At 38.8% G+C, this 12,706-nt stretch overlaps 1 pseudogene; it reads left to right on the top strand.

Annotated features, from left to right (window-relative positions):
- The first annotated feature begins 11,115 nt into the window (after positions 1-11,115).
- Positions 11,116-12,495, top strand: LOC139433557 (uncharacterized; annotated as a pseudogene).
- Positions 12,496-12,706: the final 211 nt, after the last annotated feature.

Genomic DNA, 12,706 nt, shown 5'->3' with positions numbered 1-12,706 from the left:
TGTCCAACGTCAACTTCCCACTTTAGTTTTCAAAATAAAACCTGATAATTAATTTTTGAAAGGTCACATTGCAGTTCAATTCAGTGGCATTTAGTCAGTCATGTTTAATTGAATTGCATTACACCTCACACTAGTGCACAGCCAAAACACATTAAAGGTCAACTATCATGCTATTTTTAGGCAATAGCATAGGTCTCAGATATATAAAAAAAATATAAAAAACATGTCTATGAAGTGTTTTGGTCAAAAAACCAAACAGATCACCCATTCTATCATGCCTCATATCCCTCTATTTCACTTCCTGTTACAAAAGTGCTGATTCTGGGTATAAACAGGTCTCTCTTGAGAATGAGATCCTGTGTCTCAATGAGATTTTCAGCTGTATAAATAAACTTTAAAGCCTAAATAAAAAAATAAGACTTTTTTTGTTTCAAACTATAAGAGGGGGCGGAGCTTATGCCGGCTCATGCGGGACCTGGCAGATACTGGGTGTTTCTCAATGTCGAGGACGCTTCCTTGGTAGGACATGTCTTCCGAGTCAGGTCCTTCAGAAGCTGACAAGAATTCGCCTCGGAAAAAGAAGAATGGTGGAACAGGCTGACAGGTGTGCGTCATATGTAAGGCCCCGCCGTGGCCCCGCCGTGGCCCCGCCTTAAATGGAGCCCGATTTCCGCCAAAGATTTGGGAAATTGGTCCTTGTGCAAAGCATTGTGGGGATTTTAAGACCACGGAGGATAGACATGTGCAGCCTCGAAATCTCCCGCAACGAAGGACGCCGGCCTCTGTTGAATTCCAAGGATCCTGGTCTGGACATTGGAACAGTCCTTCGGCGGGACTCGATGACGTAGCATCCTTGAAATAGTGGCTCTGGAGGAGCCTTCCTCGACATTGAGAAACACCCTATAGTCTAAAATGTTGTGGTGATGAAACACAAGGATTATTAGATCAAGGATTATTTCTGAAACAGTCTGGAGCTCAAAGGCTTTATCTCTTGCCGGTTATACCACAAGGCGAGTTCCTTTTTATTTCCTGCTTCTTCACACACATGCTCTCCAGTACAGGTTAGCTCTGAGTGTTAGCAATGCTAATGTAAACACCGACCACATTACGTCCAAAACAGTCGGGCATTGTTTCTGATAGTAACTTTCTGATAGTGCTGTGGGTCCGCCGCCGATTTGATGTCATATCGGCCGCAAATCTGGATCAGCTCCGTTGAACCCCCGTTTTTAGAGATTTGGGTACGGAGGAAAAGAGAGAGGGTTTTATTTTCTCACGCTGCGTGAGTTCCTTGACATACTGGGGACACATATTTATGTATAAAAGACATCAAAAAGTGCATTTTGCATGATAGGTCCCCTTTAAATCCAAATCTTTATATGATAATATATGAAACTTATTTGTGACAATAAAATGTGCCGGTATTACAGAATCTACCCCAAAATAAAAAAATCAGTTAAACATTACTAACACACAATTGCAACCATTTAAAGCAATTAGATTTTAATACATGCATGTTGCCATTATATACATATTCTACAACAAACAATACAAATAAATCTGCCATTTAGTCATATAACATTGTAACATTGGTTGAAGTGAGCAACAGTCGAAAGATACTTAATTTCGTATTAATTTTTCATGACCGACTAGAATCAGCTATTATTTTGAAAAGAAAACCCTACCGGAAGTAGAGTCACTTCCTTTAGCGAAACAAAGGATTTTTGTCATTTTTGATTTGCTGTGTGCTGTGGCCATTGACTCAAGAAATGTCTGTAAAAGAGGCTGGTGTGGATTTTGTAATGGTCTGTATGGCCAGTTTGTTGAAAACAAAATTGTAATTAAAAACAAAACAAAAACAGATGCTTACAGAGACAGAGTTGAATTTGGAGGTGTATGATTCGTTGTATCTGTTCTGTTCCACAAAAAAGGATGGACTAAAGAGATGAAAATTGCTGCACCAGTAACCTTTTTGTAGTATATTTTTAATTAGTAGTTTGTATTTAGTATTCATGTTTTAATCGTCACTTGTTCTTAAAAAGTTACTTAGTCTTGACTCTTGCCCTGTAATTTATGTTTTGTTAAATTTGCTTACTAACAGTAGTCTGACAAATCATATCCTTCTGGGATGAATGTAACCTGGAATTTAATTTCAGTCAGTTTAGATGACAGTGCAAGAAATCTCAATATAAGAAATAATTGAGGGGTATTATTTTGCCAACAGTTGAAACCAAATTGCCAAACCCATTATGCAGAACAACCAGTTTGCTTGTTAAGACAACTTTGTTAAAAACGTTATGGGCAATATGTCATTTGTTCTTCTGACAATAATCTGCAACAATAGATATATATAGATTATGTTTCACTCAATATGGGCATAACCTTGCAAGATTTGTACATTTCTGACACCTGCTGCACACTGGTGGTATTACGTGAGAATATCATTATACAACAGGATAGTTTTTTTCCTGCAATTTAAATTGAAACAACAAAAGAGCAACAATATTACTAGGTTATGTTAATGCAACAGAAATACTTTATTAGATTTGTCAAAACTTCATGCTTTGGCTTAAAATGCACTGTTGTAGCAACACAATTATAATAAAAACGATTAAGGGTCACTATAATATTAACTGTGAGACTGTGTATAGACTGTGTAAAACATGTCTTAAAATCTGTCTGCCTAAATATTTAGAATGAATGTGTACGTGTTTGTATTTTAAAAACGTAACGTAAATTGAGGGACTTTGTAGCATTTTTTCTCTGGTTTGTCTAATAAGTGTACTTAAGTAGCCGAGATCCTATGTTTACTCTTGATTGCACAATCAACATTACAATCCGAATCAAATTAAAATAATTTGTTTGGTGTATAATGGTGCATGATGTAACAACACAATGAGATTAATTCAGTTGAAACTCATTTAAAAGCTGTTAGAACGTGTACAAAAAAGAAATCCCAAAGATATTTAATATAGGTTAAATTTAATATTTTAAGAAATACAAATATATGAAACATTGAATTGCAACAATAATGAAACAAAATATGTGCAGTACATCAGAATTCAAAGTGGACAAGCTGTGCAGTTTTAAATGAGGCAGTATTGCTGTAGGATCTGATCAGTGAAGCAGTTTAAAACCCTAGAGGGCGCCCTGCTGCAAGATGTGAAGTATATATTTTAGATTGACACCATAGAAAACAACTGTGTGTTAAAAAACACTCCTCAAAGTGAAGATTTGACCACTTATTTAACCTGTACACACTTCAATTCTTCATGGCATACATTTGAAGCAATTGGAAATTATTATTTAATTAAGAACTATAGGTTGAAGTTATAGAGGGGTTTTGACTATTGATAAGGGAGAAAAGGTCAGACCTTTACATAACTTCAAACAATCCCTCTCCTCCAGAGGCCTCTACTACGAAGCTGGTTCAATCTAATCTGGATATGTTTGAGTTAGCCGGTTGGCCTAATCCAAAACACATCACAAACATGGACAAGCATACTGACAGCGCAGCGTCATACTTCCTGAAAGAAAAATCAACTATAATATTAGACATATGAAGAAATTAAACTTTAAACATCCATGACTCAAATTGTTTGCAATCCGCCAAAAAACCGAGAGGAGGAGAAGAAGAAGAAGAAGAAGAAGAAGAAGAAGAAGAAGAAGAAGAAGAAGAAGAAGAACTCCGCACAGTTAATCTCTTATCCTGAAACCTATCATTCGAATGCTCCAAATACCACCCCTTTCATGTGAACGCGCACCTCACTAGATAGGACACGGCTGGCTTGAGCGATCCACTTGATAACCCGCGTCGAGTACAGTTTAGCGAGAGCGTGTATGTTTTGGATTAGGCCAACCGGCTAACTCAAACATATCCAGGTTAGGTTGAACCAGCTTTGTAGTACATTCCTCTGATCATCTGTGCCAACCTGAGTTTTCTAAAGGCACAGAATGTTTACAAGTAAACGTAGTAATTTTAACATCACCCATTGGCTTGTGGATTACCACTTTAAAGCCTTGAGTTTTGACCAAGCGGCAAACTCTGGGGAAGAGCCGGGAAGCCAATACGGAAGTGCCACACACTGCAGTTCATATATTGGCCGATAGGCGATGGCTGCAGAAAGGAGCAATTTCCATAGACCCCCATGTTAAAATGCCCAACTTTACAGCGGAAAAAAACATGTTTCTCTCCCTGGCTCCATACATTTTATTATCGATATAGTTAGATTCCACCTTCATGATTATGGATCTGTGAGTGAATTGTTTTCTAACGCGACCCTTTTATTTATATTAGGTCTTAAAGTTTGTGCATACATTAGGGCGTGGTCACTTTGATTGACAGATACGTGCCTCACTGTCAGCTAACAGCAACTTGTCCACTCTGCTAGGCTACAACCATAGAGGCTACAACGTTAGTTAGTCATAGTACTGTACTTGACCCTTTAGCTTTAGCCGTGTTCGTGGTGATATACCAGACAATTAAGATGTCGTGCTGTGCGCTTGAATGTACTAACAGAACTTCCAAGAAGTCTACTCACAGCTTTTTTCGGTGAGTAAAATGATAATATTATACATGTTAACCCCGTTAGCAGGTGTTTGTGTGCTTGTTAGCTTAGCTTGTTATGTAGCTAGCTAAGGACGTAACCCTTTATGCATGTGTATATATATATACAGTTTAGTTTATGATTCAGCCTTGGGTAAGACTTTTATAGTCTATGGCTATGACGCCCATAATGCTAAATGGGAGCAAATGTTAAAAGGAGACCCAATTATCCCAGTGGTGTCCGCCGCCGAAGCTAACCGGAGCCGTAGCTAGCCCTTTGCGGCTCCGTTAGCTTCGGCCAGCGGCGGAGCCCGGCGTTATAACTGGAGATCAAGGAATGCAGCGAAACGCGGACTTGGTTCGCCTGCAGCCCGCTATAGTATTAGCTAAAGAAATGATGTTGAACAAGGCTTATTAAGCTGAACATCGCCACAATTGTTCTGCTATGTATCGGTACTTATTTTATTTTATTAACGTGTGAATGACAAGCATTAAGAATAACAACAAATAGCTATTTATCTTGCATATTATCTCATTTGATTATGAATGTAACGTTTATATAGTGGAACTACACTGTTTTATCAAAACCAAAGTGCCACGCAGTAACTTGGTAGGCCCATGCATGTATTTCAGCAGGAAATGTGCAACCTAGATTACATTTACCAACACAGACTATATAGAAATATTTGTAAAAGTTGTTCATGCGTTACTAAGTGAATATGGCATTAACCCTCCTGTTGTCTTTGGGTCGGTTTTCATGTATTTTTGAATAAAGGTTTCCTTTCGGTGATCCAGACAGGCTGGACCAGTGGGTGCTGAACATCCGGAGGAATACATGGACCCCCAACGTTTCTTCTCGCCTGTGTAGTGCACACTTTGAGAGTCATCCCTTCAGCACGGACTCATGGGTACAGATCCTTTTTTAAAAATAACTTGGTTCCATTTGTGAGTGTAAATTGTTGTTACTAATTAAATACATGTTATACATTATACAATGCTAAATAATTGTTATGGCACAGCTTGCACATCAGTGATGAGTAATGTTCTTTTGATTAAAGGCCAAATTAAGATTTTGCCAGTTAAGTAAAGAAACATAGAAATCGATTTGTTTGCAAACCATGACATTTCTCTTCAATTTATGCAAAGACTCTTTATCATAGATAGAGAATTGCCATTTCCCCCACATACTCTATGTTAAAAACAGATGAATTATATTACCTTTTTTTTACATTATTTTAATAGCAACATTCATTCATCTGTTGTCATCTTATAACTTATTTATCTTAACAGCTATCACTGTAAAAAAAAAATGATTTAATTTAATTTTACTATACAATATTTATCTTTACATTCTGTTCTTGCATATGTCTTATTATATTTACGTGTATATAGATTTCTGCCTGCACTAATTTATTATTCTTAATTTAATTTTTAATTTCTTTTATTGTTTTATGTCTTATATAACTGTTGCATTGTTGGAGGAGCTCGGGACAGATGATTTTCATTGCCATTCCCACACTGTAGCTATGTGCTATGACATAAATCCTTTGAATCTGAATCTTGGAAACACGTAATTGTTGAATGGATTAACTGCATAGTTAACATGTTGGCCCTCTATTGTCTTTTATAATGCACTCTTACATTTAAAACAACATTATTCAAAAGAAAGTTGAATATCTACAGACCTCAAAAAGTTATTTTATGTGTTTTTGTTTATTATTTTTATTAGGGAAGGAGATGCCTGAAAAACACTGCAGTGCCCACCATTTTCTATTTCACCAATGGCAAAGAACAACAGCCTGGAAGGAGAAGCAGGTGAGTAGCAATGACGAGGTAAGTGACACTCCTAGTTCGACTGTTAATAGCAATGAGGAGGTTGCAGATGTAGACCATGGTAGTGGTGAAAACAGTCTTGCTGCTGATCAGAGCAATATCATTATGATACAAGGCATGCCTGAAGAAGCCTTTGTTGTTCCACATGTGGAGCATAATGACATTCCAACAGTCAATGCTTGTGAGGAGGGTGTTGGTTTGGGCAGCAGCAGCCAACAAACAAAACAAATTGGAAAACAGGCAGACTCCGCCTCTGTTCACTCTTACACTTGGGCTTTAAACCAAGATGGGTCATACTGAATAGTTTGTGCACACATTTCTAACATGTGATCTTTCTTTCATGTAGGACGCTTGAGGGAAGTTGCAACGCCTCGGCCAATGGGATGTCTTCTCCACGTGAAAGAGATTGAAGGCATAATTTATAACTTGAGACAATTTTCCAAAAGTTATGACTTGTATTGGCTTAGATAGTAATGGATTACATCGAACACGAATCAAGATCGTATAGAAAAAAATGAAAGTGTAATCCTTAGTTACATGGGAAGAGATGTAATCGGATTAGTTTTACTTTTTTTAATAATAGGGAAACTCAGGATTACAATCTTATTCAAAACCTAAAAAGAGCAGATAGTGGTTGTTGTAAAATGATCAAATGGTATCTCTTCTCTGGAAGCCGTACTGTTCTGAATCTCTACACCTACTGCCTGAATCTGCTTTATGGTATTATATTATACATTTTAAGTAAAAAAATCATATTAATATTTCTTCTCTCTTGTGTTTATTTGCATTACATTTGATATTGAAGTAATCCAAAACAAAAAGAAAGTTATCAGGTTACATTACTTTTATATCTTGATACTCACATGAAGTTACTGGTTGTGTTTTTGGCAAGTAGCCCTCCCAAGCCTGTGCATAAGTTATATCATTTTAATTACTGATACAGTTGTTGCACATCTTTAATTTATTTTGTAGTGTACTTAAAGGGATAGTGGAAATTGAACCCCAAATAGTTTCGTTTTAACTTATATACAAGCATAATTACGTACCAAAACAATCACACCTGATTAAAAAAATATAATAATTGCCTTACGCATGTTAGAAGCACTTTATTGCAGCTTCCCCGAACTTTTTTAGAAACGAAATGATCGAGTCAGCCAAACCGGAAGTGAGGAAAACTCAGGAAGACGAAACAATAACAAACCATGGCGTCTATGCAGAATGAACGTGGAAGGGCAAATATAACAGACAAAGAAGAAGGATTGTACGAGGTATCCAGTGATGATGGCGAGTCAGAAACATCCTCTCGGCTTTCCTGCGAAAATGTAGTTTTAGGAACTGAATCTGAATCCGGTTCAGTAAGCGACGATGGTGAGAATATTGAGCCAGACGATGGACCATTACGTCCTTATTTGTTCGAGCCCGAGGTGATGGAGTTAGTTCACGGCATGGGCAATGGCGAGGATGACCAGGACCAGGCGCCAGATGATGCACCCCTACGCACAAATAATCTTGACTGGTAGGTCCCTAAGCATAGCTCACGCTAGGCGCTATATTATATATTGCAAAAGTTGGCATGCATGCACTGTAGGCCTATGGCTATGCCCGAGGCATGTAGGGTACATTTCATAACATACCAGGGTCAGGTTCACATAAATTATCTTGTCACATTTATTATTGTATATGTAACAGCCTTATGGGCATTAATTACATGAATACATTTAAATGAATTGTATACTAGCATGATATACAGCTAGAGCCAATCGGTCTTTTGACGTAGTATGGTCCTAATCCTAGGCTAGCCAGGCTGCCTGTCAAGTGTAGGCTGTACTCACAGTACTGTTAGTCTATCATGTCTATATGATGACTGTAGTGTACACATTCGACACTGTGTACCGGATTATCGGATGACGAGGCCTCCGGTCGCCTAATCGACAGGCAATAAATGGCGTTGTACACAATGGTACAGGCTAATGATGCATTAAATCAGCCAGAAAACATAATAAAATACTCGTGCCTCGTCCAATGTTTGTGCCCGTCTTCCTTTGTTTTCGTCATCACCCGAAGATTCCCGAAGTATTTCGTTTCATTGAGAGGGCGTGGTCGGGAGCAGTACAATTGAAAATAAAATGAAACTAGGCGCATGAAATTAAAAAAAATGGTTTATTATGCTTATTTTTAATAAAAATACATAAGTTAAACCCAAAATCCGCGGATTTCCACTATCCCTTTAAGTCATACAATGATTCGAAACCTTTACTTTTCATAAAATGCAAGATGTAACTTTCAATGTGGCTTGTGTGTTTATCACATTTTCAATGTAAATAGATCTGATTAAATAAAGAGTAAAAGCACAATCTTAAATGTTGACAGTTATCATTTTCCTATGCTTATTGTTAATGTAGTGGTGTTATGAACAAAATGTTGTCCTAAAGGAAATTAAGATGTTTTTTTATTTGTTGACAAAAGATTTAAAGTAGATGCTCACGACATGTGGGAACATTTATAGAGAAAAAATTTTCTATTGTAAAACAAATATTTATCTGCATACTGAACAATTTAGAAACTCTCTAAAAGGTATTATCTTCTGTGACGGTACGACCCTGTAGGGATTGTGGGTATTGCACTTCATAATTACATTCTATGGTATGCTTATGACATTGATGCCAACATACATGGGACTAGGGGAGACCTTCCTGTTGTTTGCATTGTCACTGACAAATGACAGTGTAGTATTCATTGTCAAGATTGTGTTTTTAAATTTGGGACTCTTTTCAGACTGCTCCGGCTTGGGAAAAGATTTGAGCCTTAATGTGTAATGTTTTCTGTATTGTATGGTAAGCTTATCCTTTCATTTGATAGTCCCATTTGGATGTGATAGCTAACATTTTCAGTAAGCAGTAGACAAAAGAAGTGAAAATATGAATGTAATTTATTTTCAATATTTACATAAATACATAATTATTTTAACAAATAAAATAACAAAAAACATCATAACAAATACAAAATAAAAGGTTTGACAGACAGCCATGCCCAGCATGGGCCTGGAGAGCTGCAGAGTCCATTGGGGGAAGAGGGGGGGGTGGGATGTGGGGAAGAGGAAGAGCAGCCATGTTAACAGTGTTATGGCTACAGATGTAATATCTAACTCAACATTAGCCATGACAGTCTGGGCTTAGCAAGGGCCTTAGAATACATACTCTAAAGGCCAAATCCAAAAACAGTGATACTGACATTTTAGCAGTTCACAGTCTTTGGAGGTGGTCTTTCAGGCAATTGGCTAGTGACTTTACAAAAAATATCATTTCCCCAAGGGGTGAAATTAACTCCATCTCGCAAAAACAGCCCAGGACTGTCATGTCTAATGTTGGAGTGGTCAACAATGGCACCATTTAGGCTATGAACAAAAGTAGCCATAACACTGTTAACAAACTTCCGGGCCTTGTCCATTTTGACAGGATTTGCACCAGCCCTCCACCGGCGCCTCTGGTTCATCTGGGAGAGCATGATCTTCATGCCAGGGTGCCGATGGTGAAGCTGGTGCAGGTCCTCCTTCATCTGGTTCAGCAACTGAACACTGGGCACATCCCCCAAGTCATTGCCGCCACAGTGGATGAGGAGGACATCCGGGACTGCTCTTCCTCGCAGGGAGTAGGAAAAGAAAGGGAGGACACCTCTCCAGCGCAGTCCACCCCAACCGAACCAGCACACCCTCAGGTCGAGGCCAAGGTTGCTGCCGATGGTCTCTGTAGCTCTCTGGGCTCCATGCCGGACATAGCTGTCTCCGATTATCCATACAGTCACTATGGGAGGAAAATAAATGAGAGCAACAAATGCTTCAGATCATGAGGAATATCAAATCAATTATAAAGGGTTTCTCATTTTGTTCCTTTGACAATAACATGCAAAATAACTGAAATCACACCTGTATGGTTAAAAGTAACAAGAGAGCAAAACCTCAAAAAACAGATTAACAGCACACAGTTTATATATATATATGTATATACTGTTTATCTACAATTGTGCACACATGTATATGTATAGTATGTTTGTGTGTAATGTCAACCATCTGAAGTCATGTAAAGTAAGCCAGGACCATCAACTTACAGGTTGTGCAGTTTGGCGTGGAGGAGGTTGCCATCTTCTTTTTTCTTAAGGCTGAAATAAATAAAAATGGTTTAATCAATATAAAAGCACCTTTATTTTTCTACAGTCATATTTCATTAATCACATTTAATTCACGCAACACTGGCCATATCTCTGCTAGTTTACAAAGTTTAGTTACAAATGACATTTATATTTGAAAAACGGTGAAGCACTTAAAAAACAATTGTATAGTGTAGGTTCAAGAACATTTAAATCAAAAGAACAAGTTTTGTAAAGTTACAGGGTATCTTACCTTCAGAATATGCCGGGAACGAGGAGCAGTGACCTCAAGCTGGGTTGTTAGCATAGGTTGTTAGCTTAATACTGAATAGAGCATGTTAGCTTAGCTTCTTAGCCTGAGCTAGGTCTGGAACGTCATGCTCGGTGGCAGCAGGTCCCGCCCTGTCCAACCTCGGCTCCGCCTCAGCACCGCCTCTTTGCCCTTATTTGGAGCAGGCGGGAGAAGGCGGGAGTTAGACTCTGACGTCGCTGTCGAGCCGTTAGTGGCCGACTCCGCCTACTAAGGGCTTCACGGCAACTCTGCAGAATCCTATGGGTGACGTCACGGACCCTACGTCCATTTATATATACAGTCTATGGAAAACACCAACTACCGGGATTGCATCTCCGTGGGGACACGTCTGATGGTTACGCTGCGATTTTTGGCAACAGGTATGCAAGCTAAAGATCTTGCTATATTTAAAATTGCAGCACTTTGTATATTATTGTATATTTTGCTTTAGTAAGTAGTAATACCGCAGTGTAATGTAGATGTACTAGTGTAAGTACAAAACCAAAGTACTGCTTGGTTGCTTGAGAATTTACCAAGGGATCAATACAGCGTTATCATCTTCCTATAATAATGCTTGTTAAAATATTTCATTATTATATTTTGTATCATTTGTCTGAATCTTCATAGTAGCTAAAGTAATCAAACTATAACCTGTTGTTTTGTAGCTAATGAGTGTTTTGTTCAGCTGCTTGTGTAGATAACTCAGTTATGTGTTTGTTAATATTTGCAGGGGAAAGCTTCAGGAGCCTTTCCTACCAGTTCCGAGTGGGAGTGTCAACCATCCGGCAATTAGTTCCTGAGACCTGTACAGCCATTTACGAGGTTTTAAAAGAGAAATACCTGAAGGTATGTGTGGATACTTACTGGTTTTACTGTGCAAACTCTATGTAATACAGTGAGGTCTGTAGGCATTTGAACAGCAAATGTTTGGTTTGCCATATGAAGCATGGGTCTTAAAAAATATATGTTTTGTTTTTCAGTGCCCAGACACAGTGGAAGAGTGGCAGCAAGTAGCTGATGGATTCCAGGCTCAGTGGGACTTCCCAAACTGCCTAGGTGCCCTGGATGGGAAACACATCAACATCCGCCCGTCTCCAGGAACTGGATCAACCTACTTCAACTACAAACATACATTTTCAATAGTGCTAATGGCACTGGTCGACAGCAACTACAAGTTCTTGTATGTAGATGTAGGTTGTAATGGGAGGATTTCAGATGGTGGTGTGTTTGGTGGATGCTCACTGCAGGATGCCTTGGAGAATAGGACATTCAACATCCCTGCACCTGCACCACTTCCTGCTTCTGACCAGGCGGTTTGTTACCACATTGTGACAGATGAGGCATTTTCCCTGAAAGAGTACCGCATGAAGCCCTATCCGAACCGCAGGCTAGCTGTAGAGCAACGCATCTTCAACTACAGGCTGTCACGGGCTCGGAGGGTGATAGCCAACCGTTTTCGGGTCTTCTAACCACCATAAACATTCAAGACACTGCCAAAGTGGAGGCCATTGTTTTGGCTTGCTGTGCTCTGCACAACTTCCTGCGCACAGAGAACTGTAGCACATACATGGCGGGAGTTGTTGACCAGGAAGGACCCGATCATGGCACTGTCCCAGGAAGCTGGAGACAAGACCCTGACCTACGGCAAGCCACCCTGCCACCCACCACCACCAATAATGAATGAATGAATGAAAACTTTATTACAGACTCAGGTCCAGATAAAAGACAAGGCATTAGATATAATAAATTACATACATAGCATAAAAAGAATTCATAGTTTAAGAATAATTTAAATCAGTGTCCTACAAAGAAACAACTATACCAATGTCTCCACAGCTGCGATTGGTAGCGTGTAGTACTAAACCTTATGTTCGATAAGGCCAAGAGGATTTCAT

The sequence above is a fragment of the Pseudochaenichthys georgianus genome, chromosome 3, assembly GCF_902827115.2.
Source record: "Pseudochaenichthys georgianus chromosome 3, fPseGeo1.2, whole genome shotgun sequence".
NCBI classification, from domain to species: domain Eukaryota; kingdom Metazoa; phylum Chordata; class Actinopteri; order Perciformes; family Channichthyidae; genus Pseudochaenichthys; species Pseudochaenichthys georgianus.
The sequence above is the reverse complement of the archived record's forward strand: the minus strand, read 5'-3'. Positions and strand labels throughout refer to the sequence as shown.